Here is a 20,716-nt window from a genome sequence, read left to right on the forward strand (position 1 = left end):
GCGTTGGGTCTTCGTTGCAGCATGCGGGCTTTCTCTAGTTGCAGCGAGCGGGGGCTACTCTTTTTTGCAGTGCTCAGGCTTCTCATTGCAGTGGCTTCTCTTGCTGTGGAGCACGGGCTCTAGGTGCGTGGGCTTCAGTAGTTGTGGCGCGTGGGCTTCAGTAGTTGCGGCGCGTGGGCTTCAGTAGTTGCGGCGCGTGGGCTCTAGAGCACAGGCTCAGTAGTTGTGGTGCACGGGCTTAGTTGCTCCGCGGCATGTGGGAATCTTCCCGGACCAGGGCTCGAACCCGTGTCCCCTGCAGTGGCAGGTGGATTCTTTTTTTTTTAAAGTTTTTTTTTTGTTTTTGTTTTTGTTTTTTAAATTAATTAATTAATTTATTTTTGGCTGTGTTGGGTCTTCGTTTCTGTGCGAGGGCTTTCTCCAGTTGTGGCAAGCGGGGGCCACTCTTCATCGCGGTGCGCGGGCCTCTCACTATCGTGGCCTCTCTTGTTGCGGAGCACGGGCTCCAGACGCGCAGGCTCAGTAGTTGTGGCTCACGGGCCCAGTTGCTCTGCGGCATGTGGGATCTTCCCAGACCAGGGCTCGAACCCGTGTCCCCTGCATTGGCAGGCAGATTCTCAACCACTGCGCCACCAGGGAAGCCCTGGCAGGTGGATTCTTAACCACTGCGACACCAGGGAAGTCCCCCACATCCTATGTTGATAGCCCTGCCTGTCATAGATGTGATGTTGTTGTATATAGTATAACTGGAGCTGCAGAATTACCCTGGGCTTATTGAGGGTGGTGTTCAGGTATGCCGATATTGTGCTTCCTGTGCTACCTCCAGGCTTTCTCAACAAACTTTGTTCCAGAAAACAACCTGTGAAAGCACAGTGCTCCAGAGCTCTGGGGCCAGAGTGCTCATGCTCAGATTCCAGCTTCAAACCAGTAACTTGCAAGCTATGTGACCTTGAGCAAGTTGCTCAACCCCCATGCCTCAATTTTCCCGCCTGTCAAATGGAGAAAATAATAGTACTCAGTTCATACAGTTATTGTGAAGATTCAACGTCTAGTAAAATGAGCCGGGCCACATAGTATGTGCTATAGAAAGTGTCAGTAGTAATAGTAGTAGTAGTAGTAGCTGTTGTTGTTATTAGTATTAGTATTATTACTACTACTACCATCACCACCAAAGGCTTTAGCTGGGGTTGCCTTCAAAGTAGTATTTGTTAGGTGGTAGTATTCTAGGGGAGGTGACATGTTTCCTTAAAAGGTCATTAGCAGGAATTCCCTGGCAGTCCATTGGTTAGGACTCTGCGCTTTCACTTCCGAGGGGACGGATTGGATCCCTGGTCGGGAAACTTAAGATCCCACAAGCTGCGTGGCACAACCCCCCCAAAAAAGTCATTTTATTCAACTATACTTCAATAAAAAATAAATTAAAAAAGACGGGTCATTAGCAAAGTCACAGTAAGATAACACTCCACACTCATTAGGAGGGCTATAATTAAAAAACAGAAAATGACAGGTGTTGACGAGGATATGGAAGAATTAGGACCCTCATACACTGCTGGCGGGAACGTAAAATTGTGCAGCCACTGTGGAAAACCCCTGACAGTTACTCAAAAAGTTGAACACTGTTACCATATAATCTAGCAATTCCACTTCTAGGTGTATACTCAAGAGCCTTGAAAACATATGTCCACACAAAAACTTGTACACAAATGTTCATTGCATTACTCCTAGTAGCCAAAAAGTGAAAACAACCCAAATGTTCATCTACCAGTAACTGGGTAAACAAGATGTGGTATGTCCACACAATGGAATACTAGTCAGTCACAAAAAGGAATGAAATGCTAATACACACTATAACATGGATGAACTTAAAAGCCTCATGCTAAGTGAAAGAAGCCAGACACAAAAGGCCACATATTGTATGATTCTATCCATATGAAATGTCCAGAAGAGGCAAATCCATAGGGACAGAAAATAGATGAGTGGTTACCAGGGGCCAGGGAAGAGGAGAGGAATGGGAGCTGACTGCTGATGGGCACGTCTTCTTTTTGGGATGATGGAAATGTTCTAGAATTCAATAGTGATGGTTGCACAACATAGGGAATAACTAAAAACCACTGAAATTGAACACTTTGAATTGGTGAATTTTATGTGAATTATATCTCAGTTTGAAAAAATGCCGAGGGGGAGCAGATAAGATCATTGGTGAAACAGAAGCTCTTTGCGGGAGGAGGGCCCCTGCTCTGGGCTGTTAGTCAACACCCTCAAGCTGCTGGGTGAGTCTGCACAGCCCGGCTATCTGAAGGAGCTTGGTTTGCAGGCTTCTCATAAACAGAAGGGATTCCAGGAAGCCGTAGCCACCCACCTGCTGAAGAAAATGGACGCCCAGATAAGATTGACCTATTGTGTAATCAAAAGGCAGGCAGGCAGGCTTTCCAGATGAGCCTAAGCTAATGGCTTAAAAGGGTGTTTAAAAGACCAAGCTGTAGCCTGACTGGTCCAGTCTCCTGCCCAGTCAGCAGAAATGGCACATTAAGAATGAGAGGAAAGTATTCAGGCTGGCATCAGTGGCATCTGTTTGCCCTGTTGTAAGGGGTTTAGTTACTGCACGGTTCTCCTGTGGAATTGACTGAGGGAGGGAGGGTTTTTTTCCCTTGCCTGGCATGCCTAGCCCTAACTCCTTTATGTTAGAAGGCAGGAAGTTCTCTGGGAATTAACACCCTAATTTAAGGGTGCTCTTATTTAAGCAAATTAAGGCCTTTGGGGATGGCCAGGTGGCTCCTCAGGTTTTGCCAGGGCCAGCGAGCCCCGTTACCAGCCGGGGTGTTGAGCCAGCTTTATTTGCAGCTCTTAGAGCCAGTTCCTTTGCCGTTGAAATTCCCCAAAGACCTCGTCTAAATGGGCCTTTTCAGCTGTCGGCACACTGCCTGCCTGTCAGCACTTTAGCCTTCCACCTGCACTGTGGGTCTTAATGAGATGCCCAGTGGCTGTCTCGGGAACAGACTGCTCCCATCTGCAACCCAACACTCCCTTCTGGTGACTTATTGCCCTGCAAGAAAAGGCAGAGACAACCAGGGAGGAGACACACTGACAGAACAGATCAGAGGGGCAGGGCAAGGTGGAGGTTTAGGTGACAGGCTTTAGGGTTAAGCTGGCCTGAGTTCAATTTCCAGCTCTGCCTGTTTGCTTGGCTGCGTTACCTTGGGCAAGTCACTTCACCTGTGTAAACCTTGTTTTAGGTTTATTCACCTGTAAAATGGGGCCACAGTACCTGCCTCCCAGGGTTGTGAGGATTGACCAAGATTCTCCATGATGCTTCTTATGCTTGATCACTTGCTGGGAACCATGAGCATGAAATCATTAGGATGATGTGTCATCCTAGCCTGCTTGCAAAGGCTCATGAAGTTATGTGGGTATTTCTGGCTCATGAGCATCCTTTCCTCTCTTCTGTTGGGGGCTGACCACAGGTCCCTTAGTCAGCATCTAACCTGACTTGATTCAAAGCCCTCAATTCCCGGCCATTCCTGGGCCCCCACCATGGCCTCTGGAAAGTGTGTTCACCTCTGCTGGTCCACGTTCATCTGAAGGGCCTGCTCTCTGATTGGCTTTGGAGCCATCTGGGGCCTCCTTGGGATCTGGCTGGTTGTTTGAGGGAGACAAAGGTACCATTTATTCATTCAGTAAACATTTATTGAGAACCTACTAAGTGCTCGGCAGTGCTATAGATGGGGTAGATATACAGGGATGAACACGACATTGCGGGGGCAGGCAAAACCCCTGCCCTCGTGGAACTTATGTTCTCTTGGGAGGATATACCAAGTAAGTGAAGCAGGGAAGAAGGATAAGGAGGGGGTGTGGAGGCAGTGGGGTGACCTTTGAGTGAAGGAAAGGAGAGAGGGTCATCTCTGGAGGGCTGTGAGTAGAGCAGAGGCATGTCATGATCTACCTGAGATTTTAACAGGCTCACTGGGACTTCTGTGCAGAGAAGCAGCTAGGGGGACCTGGGCCAGAATTGGGAAGACATTAGGAGGCTACTGCAATAGTCCAGGTATCAAGAGATGAAGTGGGTCTATGGGGAAAAAAGGGTTGGGTGCTCTGTCGTGTCCATGTTCTTCTCTCATGCCCCATTTTGACCCCTCCTGCCCTCCACCTGTCACATGTGCTTTGTTTTTATTATTCACAGCACTTCACTGTGCTAGCAAGAGGTTTGGAGTGATTTGTCAGCTGGTGCTCAGGGGGTTGGGGTTGGGGTTGGGAGGCATTGGAAGCAACCAGTCATTGTGGCCTCAGTTGAGCCCCTTCATTCCCTCCTCCTCCCTCCCAGCACCCACGATGTTCAGCCCTAAGCATGTCTAGTCCAGGGCTCCTCTTTGGGGATCTCAGGCCTCTGAGAAACTATCAAAGACCACGGAGCATCCCGTAGGTCTCCACATCTTTACTCAATTCCAGGGACTCCTGCCTTCTCTGATGCCCATTCCCATACCTGGAACCTTGGCTCAAGTCAGAGGTGCTCACTGCTAAGTCCTCAGGGAGGGGGTCAGGCAGAGCAGAACAGTAATGTGGGAAACTTCCTTTCATGGCCACAGAGAGATTTCCAGTTGCCTGCAAAGGGGCAGATGCTGCTCCTCTGGGCCCAAAAGGTTGGTCAGGAGGATGGGAGCAGATTGACCTCCCCAAGTTTAGAGCCTGTCCACAGGCAAGGGGCCACCACATCCAAAAGCAGGAGTGGCAGATCATCAGGGGTGTGGATGGGGCCAGAGGGAGGCACTTATAGGATTTTGGTTTACTGAGTGCGCCCCAGGGTCTGCACCACCTTGGTGGCCCTGTCTCTCCGGCAGGGTGACCTCAGAGACAGCTGCAGAAGTTTGTAGTTCCGAAAATCTATAATATGAACAACCACAAAGGAGGCTCTGGCTGAGCAATTGATAAGAACACTTACCTTGCCCAAAGATCCTGCAGTGTGCAGAGACCATTCTTTAGAAAGAGGAAGCTGAGACTCAAGGTTTAATTTTCCTGAAGTCACATGGCTAGAGGCATAGATGAAATTAAAATCCAGATCTATCTAGACTCCAATCTGATACACTGAACCTCAGGGCTGTACAGGGGCGACACCCGATGAAGCCATGTGTACGTGAGAGGGAACACTGGGGAGGCTGGCAGCCCCCTTCTGTGTTTGGGGTCAGCAAAGACATTTCCTTCTCCTCTCAGGTGACCTCACTAATTCTACTCTCCACTGGCCCTTATCTTGCCCTCTGGTGCCTTTGTCACCGACCCTTCTAGAACGACTCAGCCCTGTACATCTTGAGGACCAGTCTGTCTCTTCTCCCAGTCTGTCCCTCACTCTGCAACTTACTTACCCTCCTTGCCCCTTTGCCTCTGGACCGGTTCCATGGGTCAATGTCCCTCTTAAAAGCGTGACTCTTGGGGGAAAAACAAAAACAAAAAAAAACGGCATTCATCATTTAGACCATTAGATTGTAACCCTGAGAGTGTACTTAGCAAACCACAAACAGAATCAAACAGAACAGGACCAGATAGCCTCCCATATCCTGGGTGTCTTATTTCTGATAATGCAACTGAAGTCGGCATTAGGGGTTTCGGGAGCCCGAGTGCAGGCCTTACCCGTTGAAGTCAGTCAACCGAACACCATCCCTCCTTCAGTTCAAAGAAAAGAAAAATGTCTGTTTATGTGAAGGTGGGAAAACAAACATGAAGCAATTCCAGTGGTACAAAGGGACATAAAAGCAAACGCGCCTCCCACCGTTTACTCCCTCCACCAGCAGCTCACCTCCTGAGACAACCAGTGGTACCAGATTCTTACATCCTTTGGAAGATGTTCTAAGCACATTCTCTATCCCATTTTGCTTTTTGCCTTTCTTTTTAGAGACAAGTTCCTCACGTATTATTACATGTAGATTTACTCGATTCTTTTTGGTGGCTACCTCGTTCTTTTAAATTTCTGCACTGTTTTCTATTGAGTGGATGCCCATTGTTTATTTCACCAGGCCTCTGTTGATGCTGTTTCTCTCTTTTGCCACTGTAGTGAGGCTCCTTGTACATCTGTCCTCGTACACAGGTGTGAGTCCATCTGTGGGCTGAGGTCCTGGAGGTGGGCTTTGCTGGATGAGAGAATGTAAGCAGGTGAAATCTATACACATGGTCAGGGTGCCCTCCAAAAAAAAGTCATACGGGTTCTACTAGCCACGCTGTTCAAGAAGGCCTTTGAGCCCCACGTCTTACAGTTCAACCTCTGCGTCACGGATGAGAAAACTAACCCAGAATGAATGAAAGGGACTTGCCTGAGCCCTCGTCTTCCTGACAAACCCCAGAGAGAATCTGTCACCTGACTTGGTTCTTCTTCCTAGACCAGCTGACCAGAGTTCCCCCCCAGCACCTCTTCCTTCTCCAGTCACATGTGGGTCATCCCCCCTCTTTCCCACCACTCACATGGCCCCCTCCCTATGCATTTGGGTTGCTAGGATTCTCATGGGGGTCGCGGTCCCTTGGGGACAAGTCCTCTGAGCATTTGCAGAAATTTATGTTTTCCTACAGAGTGAACAGTAAGCAGTTGGTCCCTCTGAGGTTTTTTTGTTTGTTTTTTTAACTTTTTGAATGGATAATATGTTCATGGCTGGAAAATCAACCAATATAAAAAATCATACAATGAAAGGTTCTACTCTTCCCCCCGTCCTCTTTTGGTCCAACAGCAGCACCTCCCCCAGAGCTGTAATCTCAGTTATTGGTTTCTTCCAAAGTTTCTTTATGCAAATACAAGCAAAGGTGAACATGTGTTCTTATCCCCCTGCACTACTTTGCAACTTGCTTTTATCACTTTAATGTCTCAAAGTTCATTCACAGCAGTGCATCAAGAGCCTTCTCATTTGTTTTACAGCCACATAGTATTTCATTGTAAGGGAATTCTATAGTTTATTTAACTAATCCTCTCTTGATAGATGCTTGGGTTGTCTCCCTCCCATGTTTTGCTACTACAAACAATGCCTTAGTGAATAACCTTGTACATATGTCATTTTGCATGTGTGCAAGTTTCCAGTTTTTGATTGGAAAATGGGATGAAGCCAGGTAGGGAAACCACAGAGTCTTGTAAGAATTGCAACCAGAAAAATAAAGTTTGAGAACCACTGCTGGGACAGGTGCCACAGGTCCTTGTGGCAGCAAGTGTACCCCAGAGTCTTACGACAGTTACCCCGTGACTCTGGTTCTGTGCAGCACCTGCTTGCACCTGGGACCCGTGGGCTGGTGGTCTTCATGTAATTTTCTTTTCTTCTTTCTTTGTCTTGCCTACATGGAATTCTTGGTGTGAGCACGCCAGTCTGAGAAGTTTCTGCTTTTTCCCGGGACTCGGAGGGATGCCGGATTGGTTGTGGGATTTCTTTCCCAGGAGCCTGCGCACGGTGGTGGGCGTGGGACGCTGAGCGTTTACCTTTAGAGCCAGTTGAGCAGATTTAGCAAACACTCTTGGAAGCAACTGCCTTTCCCATCAATGCTTATTTGTTCTTGATGATGCAAAATGATGCTAGCCTCCATCGAAAAAAAGCCTCCTCTTGTAAGCGCTCTCGGACAAGCGAGCACTTGTTTTGGAGTCATCTGCAAATGCATGTGACCTGGAGACTCTGTGGGAAATGCCTAACTTGTGCAGCCTTGGCGTCCAGCTGTTCTTTGGGGCCGTTTGAGGGGTTGTGTTCCAAATGTCAGAGGCAGAGGGCCCAAGCTTTTCCAGCACAGCCCACAGTTGCAAATGGTGCAAGCCTCACATTTGTTCTTTGTGTTGGAGAAGAGGTTTCCAGACCTTGTTCATGAGTTACTGAATGATTCAAAATTCCAAGCTCCACGCCGGCTTCCCGTGTTTCCACAGCCGGTGTCAGCGCGTTTCCATGTCAGCTAGCGCTTGGGAAATACTGCGCCCAGATTGGTGCATGCTTCTCTCTGGGTTATATTCTTGTACAGAGAGTCACTCTCTGGTTTCAGCAACCTACCTTTGTGCCCAGCGTGGGTTTGCGCCCATCTCACCTTGCTCTCAACTTCCCCTGGAACCTCTCTCCTTCCTCAAGCCAGAACAGTTTTATTTATTTTTATTTATTTATTTTAATCATTTATCTATTTTAAAATTAATTTTTATTAGAGTATAGTTGCTTTACGATGTTGTGTTAGTTTCTGCTGTACAGCAAAGTGAATCAGTTACACGTATATGTACATCCCTTCTTTTTTAGATTTCCTTCCCATTTAGGTCAGCAAGGCAGAACAGTTTTAGCCTAGTGGATCAACCAGCTTTGGCTGGTCCTGGCTGTGTGACTAACTTCAGAGACTGGCTCTCTGACCTTGAGCAAGTGACTCAAGCCTTTCTGGGCCTCAGGGGCTCATCAGGATCAAGGGGATTAAAAAAACCCCACCGGCTTCATAGCAATTTAGGAGTGTTTGTGAGGTGCTCAGCACAATGCCCGCACATAATGACTATCATTAGATTGAATATTTACTCTTCTAATTATTGTTAATTAAGAATTATTTATGGCCTGTCTTTTCCCTCTCCACTTTTCCATAACTCTGACCTTGCGTTATTAGGTGAATGGATTGAGTCTTTTTTGAACCCTGGGCCTTAGACTCATGGAGTCCTCAAAGGAAATCCTAGCAACTATATTTTTTACAGATTCATTGAGATGTAATTTACATACCATACAGTTTACCCATTGCAAGCATACAGGCAGATGATTTTTATAAATGTACAACGGCTGTGGGGCTGTTGCCACAACCCAGTTTTAGAATACTTTTATCACCTCCCAAGTTCCCTTGTGCCTGTTGGCAATCAAGCCCACACCCACCCCAGCTCCAGGCAACCACTGATCTGCTTACTGTCTGTAGTTTTCTAGAATTTTCATATAAATGGAATATGTCTTTTGTGTGCTTTTTAAAAATACCCAGGCCTGGGCCCTGCCCCAGACTAACTGAATCCTATCTCCAGGGCTGATAGTCTTCTGCAGTCTTTTGTCATTTTCTTTAACTTAGCATAATGCCTTTAAGTTTATCTATGCTATTGTATTTTGTTCCCCCCTTTTTTTTTTTAATTTTATTTGTTTATTTATTTATTTATTTTTGGCTGTGCTGGGTCTTGTTGCTTTGTTGCTGCACGGGCTTTCTCTAGTTGCTGAGAGCCGGGGCTGCTCTTCATTGCCGTCCATGGGCTTCTCATTGCGGTGGCTTCTCTTGTTGTGGAGCACGGGCTCTAGGCGTGCGGGCTTCAGGGGTTGTGGCGCACGGGCTCAGTTGCTCTGCAGCATGTGGGATCTTCCCGGACCAGGGCTCAAATCCGTGTCCCCTGCATTGGCAGGCAGATTCTTAACCACTGCGCCACCAGGGAAGTCCCTTTTGTTCCCTTTTATTCCTGAGCAGCTATACCATATTTTATCTATCCTAATAACTATATAGTTGGATTTTTTTTTGATGGGAAAATGGGGAGAAAGAAGAAAATTGGGAAAGAAGATCTTTAAAAATATAGTAGTGTTCATACCCTAATTTTGGAAAAGCAGAGGATACCATGGGATGCAGATCAGGGGAAGTAAGCGAATCAGGAAAGGGGTGGACCAGGATCTGAAGCATTGACAGTGGCTTCTCTGCGTGGTTGGGACCACGAGTGTTTTGTGCTTTTGGCTCTTCTTCTTTTTTTATTTCTCCCTTTTTAATTTTTTGGTAATAGTTTTGAGATATAATTCACACATCATACATTATACCCATTTAAAGTGTAGGATTCAGCCAAAGCAATCTTGAGGGGAAAAAAACGGAGCTGGAGGAATCAGACTCCCTGACTTCAGACTATACTACAAAGCTACAGTAATCAAGACAATATGGTACTGGCACAAAAACAGAAATATAGACCAATGGAACAGGATAGAAAGCCCAGAGATAAACCCATGCACCTATGGTCAACTAATCTATGACAAAGGAGGCAAGGATATACAATGGAGAAAAGACAGTCTCTTCAATAAGTGGTGCTGGGAAAACTGGACAGCTACATGGAAAAGAATGAAATTAGAACACTCCCTAACACCATACACAAAAATAAACTCAAAGTGTATTCAAGACCTAAATGTAAGACCGGACACTATAAAACTCCTAGAGGAAAACATAGGAAGAACACTCTTTGACATAAATCGCAGCAAGATCTTTTTTGACCCACCTCCTAGAGTGATGGAAATAAAAACAAAAATAAACAAATGGGACCTAATGAAACTTCAAAGCTTTTGCACAGCAAAGGAAACTATAAACAAGACGCAAAGACAACCCTGAGAATGGGAGAAAACATTTGCAAACAAATCAACAGACAAAGGATTAATCTCCAAAATATATAAACAGCTCATGCAGCTCAGTGTTAAAAAAACAACCCAATCAAAAAATGGGCAGAAGAACTAAACAGACATTTCTCCAAAGAAGACATACAGATGGCCAAGAGGCACATGAAAAGCTGCTCAACATCACTAATTATTAGAGAAATGCAAATCAAAACTACAATGAGGTATCACCTCACACCAGTTAGAATGGGCATCATCAGAAAACCTACAAGAAACAAATGCTGGAGAGGGTGTGGAGAAAAGGGAACCCTCTTGCACTGTTGGTGGGAATGTAAATTGATAAAACAGTATGAAGGTTCCTTAAAAAACTAAAAATAGAATTACCATATGACCCAGCAATCCCACTACTGGGCATATACCCAGAGAAAACCGTAATTCAAGAAGACACGTGCACCCCAGTGTTAACTGCAGCACTATGTACAATAGCTGGGTCATGGAAGCAACCTAATTGCCCATGAATGGATAAAGATGGTGTGGTACATATATACAATGGAATATTATTCAGCCATAAAAAGGAATGAAACTGGGTCATTTGTGGAGACGTGGATGGATCTAGAGACTGTCATACAGAGTGAAGTAAGTCAGAAAGAGAAAAACAAATACCATATATTAACGCATATATGTGGAATCTAGAAAAATGGTACAGATGAACCAGTTTGCAAGGCAGAAATAGAGACACAGATGCAGAGAACAAATGTATGGACACCAAGGGGGGAAGGCGGTGTGGGGTGGTGGTGGTGTGATGAATTGGGAGATTGGGATTGACATATATACACTAATATGTATGAAATAGATAACTAAGAAGCTGCTGTATAAAAAAATAAAAATAAATAAAATGAGTTGCCAAAAAAAAGAAAAAAGGAAAAAAACAGAATGCTCCTTGGTGCCACTTTTTGCCGGGCTGCATCCTCATTAAAAAATAAATAAATAAATAATAAAATAAGTGTAGGATTCAATGGCTTTTCAATATATTCACAGAGTTGTGCTACCACAAACAATTTTAGAACATTTTAATAATCCCAGAAAGAGATCCCTTGCCCTTACCTGCCACCCCCTGGCTCTCCCCCTCTCCACCCCCCAGCCCTAGGCAACCACGAATCTATTTTTCAGTCATAGATTTGTCTATTCTGGATATTTCATATAAATTGAACCGTACAGTACGTGGTCTTTTGTGACTGGCTTCTTTCTCTTAGCGTAATGTTTTCAACGTTCATCCATGGTGCAGCTTGTAGCAGTAATTAATTTCTTCTTATTGCAGAGTAATATTCTGTTGTATGGATATACCACATTTTGTTTGTTCTTCAGTTGGACATTTGGTTTGTTTCCAGTCTTTGGCTGTAATGAATAATGCTGCTATGTCATCTGTGTTTTGTCACTTTTTTCCCTCTAATATATGCAAGGTACTTCTTTTGAAATTCAAAACAAAAGACTGAGATCTGGGGGAAAGAAAGATGTGGGTAACAAAAGCACCCTGATAAGAAGTGACTAAGGAACGTGAGGAGTGTGTTTTTTCCTATCACGTTCGCATCCAACAGCCCAGAGTAAAGGGAAGGGAAATCACTGAGTGTGCTTGCATCCTACTGTAAGAGAGACAGAGGTGGGGAAAGAAAGAGGCCTTGGAACCCAGAAGACCAGACCAGGCCGAGGAGAATCAGGACAATGCAGCGGTTCCGACTGTGGGTCTTTGGACCAGCCAGATCTGCATTTGAATCCCAACTCTGCCACTCATTGCTGTGTGACCTTGGGAGAGTCACTTAACATCTCTGAGACTTTACTGATAAACCCGGAGAGAGTGATACTTCCCTCATTGGTTGTTATGATAAGTTATTTTGCCTCTTGCCTCTCCTAGGGAAGCCTCTGTAGGATCATTCTCCACCCACTGGGTGTTCCAAGCACCTGGGGGAAGGTTTAAAACATACCCATGCTGGGGCTTTACCAGCCTTGGAGAACAGTTAGCCTGGGGCATGGCCCAGGCCTGGGTATTTTTAAAAAGCTCCCCAGGAGAGTCTCTTGGGTAGGGCACATTACACTAGACCCTGGATGGAGATGAGGTTAGAGGTATTGTGGTCAAAGTGCTTTATTTCACAAGTGGGCAACCGAAACCTGGAGAGCCCTTTCCGGTGCACTGGGGCCTAGGACCCAGTTCCCCAGCCCAGGCCTGTCAGCCGCCCCTTCCCGTGAGGGGCCAGCAAGAGGGGGAGGGAGAAGGGCCCTCCCTGGCCTTGGGGAGCCCAACAGAAAGGAAAAGTGGGCAGTATCTGTGGTGTGGAAGGGAGGCTTTTCTTTCTAATCAATAAGCAAACAGTTCCTGGAGTTGCCCAACCTGGCCACAGGAATGTTTGCTGGGTTGCAGCCAGTGGGAATGATCAATTATCACCTCTATTCAGGTGGGTGGGGTGTTTGTGTATTTAACACGCAGCGCCAGGATAATAAAACTCCTCCAATTTAGTGTGTAAGCCAGAGGGCTTCTTGTTCTTTTTGATGAAACCAAACCAGTTTCGCTCCCTGTGACGGCGAAGAGGTCCCTGTCCGCCTCTGCAGCAGGCAGGTGGTGGTATTCACTTGCTTCCCCTGCCTCCCTTTTTTAAGTGAATGGAGTTGAGGTTCCTTGGCAGTTAGCGTCCACCCTGGAAGACTGAAGCCAAGCCTTCGGTCTCGGACTTGAGCAGAGGAGCCGCCCTTGCTTCTCCAGCAGAGCCACTAGAGCCCCACCGAGGCAGGAATATTGAGATTAAGCAGAGTGAGGTTTTATCAATGGGCTCATTTCTGAACCGTCCAGGAGAGGCCTGGAGGGGCAAAGGATTTAAAACTGAACTCTTTTCTGGCCTTTATCTCAAGGAGGGGAAGGGGACTGGGGAGGCCCTGTGGCCCTTCTAGACTGAAAGGACGGGAGCCAACGCCACTCCCAGGCCTGAGTGGGACCCACATGCTAGTGTTACTCTCATTCCACTAGAATGTGAGCCCCAGGAGGGCAGGGATCACTACCTGTTGTGTTCACGCCTGGGTCTTCAGCACCAGAACGGGGCCCCCCTGTGCAGTGCCGAGCAGGCCACGGCACTCTGCTCCTCGCCGCCCCACGCTGCCGTGTGGCTCAGTCCCTGGCTCTGGCACGCAGCCAGGAGCTGGGACCGGCTCTTCAAATGCCTCTTTTTGAGGCCTTTCCTAAATGCCCTTTATTAAATTGCCCCCTCTAGCCCTGCTGCTGCACAGAGCCTTGGAACCCCCTTACCTGCTTATTTTTCTCTGTTAACACTTTTCATTACTGACACTTAATAATTTTTTTTTTTTTTTTTGGCCGTGCCACACGGCATGTGGGATCTTACTTCCCCAACCAGGGATCGAACCCGCACCCCTTGCACTGGAAGTGTGGAGTCTTAACCACTGGACCACCAGGGAAGTCCCTGACACTTAATAATTTATTTGTTAATTATCTCTTCCCCATTGGAATGTAAGCCCCACGAGGGCAGAACTGTGCTTTGTTCACTGCTGTATTTCCCAGGCCTTAGAATGATGCTTGACAATGAGTAAGGGCTCTGTAAATATTTGTTGAAGAAAGAATCCTTGAATCAGTCCCTTGAAGGAAATGAGGATGTCTCCTTTTACGGAATGGGGAAAATCATGCTCAAGGGAAGTCAAAGTAACTTGCCTACAGTGGCACCTAAGAAGCGAAGCTGGGATGTGACCTTAACTCTGTTTGACCCCGTTCACACAGATGTAAAACCATAAAAGTATTTGCACTGGCTTTTAACCAACTGTGGAAGTGCCATTTATGACATTTTTCATCGGGCTGATTACGATCAACATCTATGGTGTTTGCTGTCCGAGAACTAAAACAGTGCTAGCCCAAGCAGAAACACGATCTGGGAGCAAACATGCGCTGCCGGAGTGACCCAGGCGGCATGAGTAACCTTAAGACAAAGGGGGAAAAATCCAGGGTGATGGATCACCCCTTTATCCTGTGGGCTCCCCCTTGCAGGGCCCTGGGCTAATATGTCCTTCATCTGCAACCTCACTGTTTTCTCTGCGCACTGATGCCCCCCTCTCCACCCCAGTGTTTTTTAATTTAGTTATTTTTATTTATTTATTATTTTTGGGCGTTGGGTCTTCGTTGCTGCACACGGGCTTTCTCTAATTGCGGTGGCAGGGGGGGGCTACTCTTCGTTGCGGTGCGTGGGCTGCTCATTGTGGTGGCTTCTCTTGTTGCGGAGCGCGGGCTCTAGAGCACGGGGTCTTCAGTAGATGGGGTGCGTGGGCTCAGTAGTTGTGGCGCTTGGGCTCTAGAGCACAGGCTCAGTAGTTGTGGCGTACGGGCTTAGTTGCTCCGCGGCATGTGGGATCTTCCCGGAACAGGGCTCGAACCCTTGTCCCCTGCATTGGCAGGCAGATTCTTAACCACTGCGCCACCAGGGAAGCCCCACCCCAGTCTGTTTTGATGAAAACAGAAGTGGAGGAGACTTTGGTCCTTGCGTCCCACCCAGGCAGCGCCCGTTGTTGACATCTGTTTTTAGGGTGTGAGTTAAATGAAGATGGAGCCCACTTATAATTTGTTCTGGGCAAGGACATGCTGGGAGGCTGGGAGAAAGAACTCGATAAGCTTCATGAAAGTAAACTTCTCATCCCTGGGATCCCATGGGAGCTGCCGGTCTACAAGGGCAATTTGACGGGGTGCAGGTGCCCCAGCCGAGGACGCCCTGGGAGCACAATGCACGGGCTCTGTGGACACACCTGCAAGTTGTGCTTGTACAATGTGATATTCTGAGCTGCTCATCTTCCCCAGAAAACTGTCTGGGAGTTAAGTTGGCTGATCAGAGGAACTCTGACTTATTTCAGCTTATGTAACGTGGTGGCCTAAGGGGGAACATTCTTAACATCTAAAGTTTAAAACTTCCTCCTTTGCTTGGCTGTCTGACTGTCCTTACGTTTTTCTGAGGCCCTGGAACTGGATTTCCAAGGTTCCGCATTCATTCAAAGAGAGAGGGAGGGAGGGAGTGTGTGTCGGGGAAGATGGGGTCAGGGAAACTTGGCTATTTTTATTCTGGTTACTCTCCACCTGTCCCATTCTGTTGTGTGAACTAACTTCCCTGTGGCCATTCAGCTAGCAACTAGTCTCGCAAATGGCTTATCAAACCAAGAGACAGGCTGCCTGGTGGTTTAGTCCTGATGGGGCATCAGACCACAGGCTCTGCCACTTCATAGCTGTGTGGCTTGGCCAAGTCTCTTCACTGAGGCTTCTGAGAGACTGCTTCCTCGTTTAGAAGCTAGGGCTGCTGGAGTCTACCACCCAGGGCTGCTGTGTCTAGTCAGTCTATTAGGTTGTGTTACTGTCCATAGTTCTGAGTAGCAAATGGACACACATAACTGGAGACTTATCGGGGCTAAGAAGATAGTCTTCCTAGTACAACTTGAATCTCTTCAACATCCCCTGAGTGTGGACAAACTGGAGGCCTCATCATCCTTTCCCTCCCGTTTTTTAAACATAAAAGTATTGTTCTGCTGAGCATGGGTGCCCATTAAACTTGGAATGGTTAGTAAATTTGTGGACACCCACCAAAGGAAGACATTCTAGAATCGCCCAGTGCCATCAAAGAAAATGGAACCTAGAAAGAAATTTTCTAGGACGTGGTACCCGTGGAGAACTGTGGCTTTGTGGCTGGAGTTACAAACATTGCTACTTACTGGCGAGAAGGGACTCCTGCCCAGCTAGATGACACACGTCTGTCTCCTCAGGGTGCCTTTCATCCATCAACCTAGACTTCTTGTCCTTTATCTTGAGTATTTAAGTTAGAAACCAAAGCCCTTGATTTGGGGGTACACTATGGCAGTGTGGCCCCGGGACCTCCAGGAGCCTCAGAAGGCTCTCTGATCTTGCCCTCGAGGTTGTGTGTGTAATTTTCTCTTCCAACGCTGAGGTCCAGTGATCCTTGAAACAAAGGTAAATTCAGTGTTCTTTGGTGTTAGCTATGGGAAATGCCTTCTGAGGAGTGGGAGACAACCCATAAGGTACCCCTTTGTGTATGGTGTGGGGAAAACACTACTTTCAAGCAGTTGCTTCTAAGAGACTGGGTTATCCCACTCGTTACCAGATAACTCAACTATGGTTAGCTGGCTTTGATAGCAGGCCCTGTCCTTCTATCTCCCTGAAATATATGGAGGCTTAGGAGACTGTCTTGTTCTTACCCACTCACATTCCAGCTGGGTGGGGGTGGGAGAAGAAACGGGATCCTTCATGCAGGACTGTTCGTGGCACAATGGCAATTCCAAGCAAAGAATGTTGCTGAGCGCTCAGAGCCTGTCCCAGGACCAGAAAGCTTTTCGTGGACTTGGGGTTAATTTTTCTTTGAACTTCAGTCATCTCTTGCAGAGTGAAGAAGTAGTAATTAAAGCTACTACTTCTGCCAGAATTCGCGAGAAAATGGGGCACTTGTAGGATGAATAACAACATACAAGAGTCACAATGCGTTAAAGATACTTTTTAAGTCACTCTTACTTTTGTCGTTTTCAAAAGTAATTTACTGTAATTGTAACACACCATATAATACAAAAACATTTAAGGAAAGCACCTTTTAAAAAACTGCCTCCAATCGTACTTTTTTCAATCTTCCCTCCACCTCCACTCAAATTACTGCTAACTTCCTGCTGGGTAGAATTCCTACTGTTCTAGAATGTCTTTTTTCATTTTTGTTTTTCCATAATAAGTATTCCATCCCCATTTTGCATATGGGAACAGTGGTGAAGAACATTCACTCTGGGATCCGACAGCCTGGCCCCTCCTCCCACCAGCCTTTAGTAAAAAGCGAAAAATTTATGTATTTTGAAAAGAAACCAGAGTATCCACCAGCCTTTAATTCAGGGCAAAGAGAATGGGGATGGTGATGCCTAATACCAAAGGGTGACTGCGGGCGGGGGATTCAGTCTGAAAACTGGACTTAAAGAGCACAGGGCAAGGGTCTGGCTTGTAGAGACAGGCACGAGGAAGAATGGTCAGGCACTTGAACCTCAGACTGCCTGGGTCCCTGTCCTCACTCTGCCACTTAACTAGCTGCCTCAGTTTCTCCATCTCTAAAAAGGGGATGCTGCTGGTAGCAACCTCGAAGAGTTCTGGGATTACACGAGTTAATATTTGTAAAGTGCTTAGAAGAGAGCCTGACACATAGTGTTGTCACTTGTTTAAATATTAAGAAAATAGTGAATAAAAGGTAGTTGAAGCTATTAGTTGAATGTGTAGTTTTTGATGGCGATAATGATGATATGGTGTTGAAAAGATCTTCCCATTTAGAGATGGCCACTGGGTTCTTGGCTCTCGGGATTAGGTTTCTAAACCAAGTGACCAAATAACAAGTTTAGGAAAGGACAAAGCTGACTTCGTCCTTTGCCAGCTTTATTTTTGTTTAACTTTTTATTGTAGAAAAGTTCAAATATACCTAATTCCCATGTACTGATCCTCTGGTTTCTACAGTTCACCATTCTTGTTTACTCCTACATGCTGGCCTTAGTGTTCACCGTACCCTGAGATGCTGCCTAGCCCTTGCCAGGGTTGGAAGCAAGCTTCCCAGAGCCTTCCCGGAGCTGGAGATCCCCTTGCTTGGTCTTTCCTATAATTTCTAGTTTGTCAGCCCAGAGGCTCAGGTTGCACAGAAAGATAATGAGCACCTGGAAATTCAGGTTGAGCCTGCCTGTCGTGGGCACACTACTTCTGTCACTTCTCAAAGGGCGGAGCTTAACCGAGATGCCCCAGAGCAGGTTAAGAGCCTTGCATTAAGTTATTTGCAAAACCATTTTCATTTTTTCAGGCCACCACCCTTGGCAAGTCCAATCATGCTTGTCCCAACTGCCCAGATTTGGGCTGGTTGGGAAAAGGAATTCAGTGTGAAAAATGAGGGCAGCTCTTGTTACCTGCTAATATGACAAGCCCCCAACACAGTCCGGTGCCCCCATTACTTCTGCTGGGGTGGGGTTGGGGGAAGGTTATTGGAAAAACATTTTGTTTTGCTAGTTTGAAAAGAAATTCCTATTTTATAAATTTATTTATTTATTTATTTATGACTGTGTTGGGTCTTCGTTTCTGTGTGAGGGCTTTCTCCAGTTGCGGCGAGCGGGGGGCCCCTCTTCATCGCGGTTGCGGAGCACAGGCTCCAGACGCGCAGGCTCACGGGCTTAGTTGCTCCGCGGCATGTGGGATCTTCCCGGACCAGGGCTCGAACCTGTGTCCCCTGCATTGGCAGGCGGATTCTCAACCACTGCGCCACCAGGGAAGCCCCAGAAATTCCTATTTTAGACTTAAAGGGTAGTATCTGCCCATCCTTTAAGGATTTTGTGTTTCTTCTTGCTTCTTTTGTCATTTTTTGGTTCATCTGTTCATGTAGCAAATGCTTGTCCTCTAGCTTGTCTACTCAAATGCACAGAAATCATCCTCATCCCCTTCCACTTGCTTTGTTCTTTCACTTTCAAAATGTGCTCGCATTCACTGTCTTGGTTAATCCTCACAAAACCCGGAAGAGGTGGGCTCACTCGGTGGAATCCTTCAGGATCCAGTAGAGGAAACTGAGGCCCAGAGATGTTAAGCATTTTGCTTAAGGCCACTCAGTAAGGACATGGCAGGGAATTCCGTGGTGGTCCAGTGGTTAAGACTCCGCGTTCTCACTGCTGAGGGCCCGGGTTCAATCCCTGATCGGGGAACTAAGATCCCACAAGCCTCAGTTTCTTCATCTTCAAATTGGGGCTAATCATGGTACATATCCTCCTGCCCCCAAACATGGTCTTAACTTTCTCTGGCAAGGGTGGGGCTGTTGGTTTCAGAAAAGTTTGCAAGGGTGGCCCCTAGTGGAAGAAATGAAAACTGCAGTCTAGACATCATAACTGGCTATAGGGCTTTCTGGCAGAGACCTGATCCTTATGCAAGTAGAGGTGTCTAGCCGTGCAAAATTGGCACAAAAGTAGGAATTTTTATAAAAGATCTCTTGGACAAAATCGAACTCCCACTGGAGGAATGAGGGGGCAATTATTTGAAAGGGAGGAGAACAGGCCAACTTGAGAATTTCCCAGAAAGAACTGTTTTATCGACTGTTCCTTCTGCCTGAAAGGCCCTTGAGCCAGGTTTCTGCAAGGCTGGCTCCTTCAGGTCCCCACTAGGACGCCTCCAACTTCACAGAGGCCAGCCCTCACCATCCAGTATAAGTTACACCCTCCCCACGCCTTCCTCTTCCCCTGTCACTCTTGTATCACCTTCTTTAATTCCTTTATATCTAGCATTTGTCACTACCTGAGATTTGGTTTTGTTACATGTCCATCTCTTCCACAACAGTGTAAGCTCAAGGGGAGCAGGTGCCTTGTCTATTTGTTCACAGAATTTTTTTCATCCTTAGAGCCCAGCACAGTTTCTGACAAATAGTTTGATGGAAGCCTGTTGAACGAATGAGTCTTTTGGGACTCTGATGTTTAGTGCAGACACTTTTCACCACAGCTTCTCCAGCATTGGGTATTAATACTTTTAGAGTTTTAATACTTTAATAACTATAAAACTTTAAATAGTTTTGTCTCTAAGCCACTGATCCTAAGTTCCCCCACCCAAGTAGTTCTCTTCTGTCTTTTGCATTTGTCTTGCTGTGTTGTATGTTCAGGTAGAAGACTTTCCTATGAAATCTTCACTGTCTCTCCTAACTGACAGTGATGAGTTTCTCCACTGGGCCTCAGATTGCAAGCAGGCATTACCTCTCAATGCCTCGGAAAAGAAGCATATAATCAGTACTTAATGAATATCACAATTATCCATGTCTTTTGTGGAAAATTGAATAAATGATTAACCTAAGCTACATTTGTTTTAAAATTTTTATTTAACAGTGTCTATTATGTGCCAGGCACTGTTCTATGTATCTTTTTTTGGCCACGTCACGCATGTGGAGTCCTAACCACTGGATTGCCAGGGAACTCCCATGTTCTATATATCTTAAAACAAGCCTAGTAGGTAGTTGCTATCGATGACGTCATTCTACAGATGGGTAGACTGAGGCACGGAGAGATTCAATGACTTGCCCAAGGTCACAGAGCTAATAAGCAGAGCTGGGACTTGAGCCCCACCCTTGCCAGGGAAAAGAAGACCATGTTTGGGGGCGGGAGGGTAAGCACCATAATTACCCTCATTTTGAAGATGAAGAAACTGAGGCTCAGAAAGGTTAAAAAATTTGCCTAAGTCCTTACTCTTAACCATGTAGCTGTGATGCCTCCCTCTTATTATCTGCCACTGTTTACTGAAATGGAAACTGTTTATTTAAATGTAGTTAATCCACAGCATCTCACTGTACCTAGGTCTCAAACTTTTGGACTCAATAGATACTCTATCTCAGTTATTTTTCATATCATCAAGAGCC

At 46.3% G+C, this 20,716-nt stretch overlaps 1 protein-coding gene across 3 annotated transcripts in view; it reads left to right on the forward strand.

Annotated features, from left to right (window-relative positions):
* CDH1 (cadherin 1) overlaps window positions 1-20,716 on the forward strand; it is a 77,077-nt gene that overhangs the window by 27,692 nt on the left and 28,669 nt on the right. The gene's annotated exons all lie outside the window — the stretch shown is intronic.

Source organism: Balaenoptera musculus, chromosome 19, assembly GCF_009873245.2.
Source record: "Balaenoptera musculus isolate JJ_BM4_2016_0621 chromosome 19, mBalMus1.pri.v3, whole genome shotgun sequence".
Taxonomy (NCBI): Eukaryota; Metazoa; Chordata; class Mammalia; order Artiodactyla; family Balaenopteridae; genus Balaenoptera; species Balaenoptera musculus.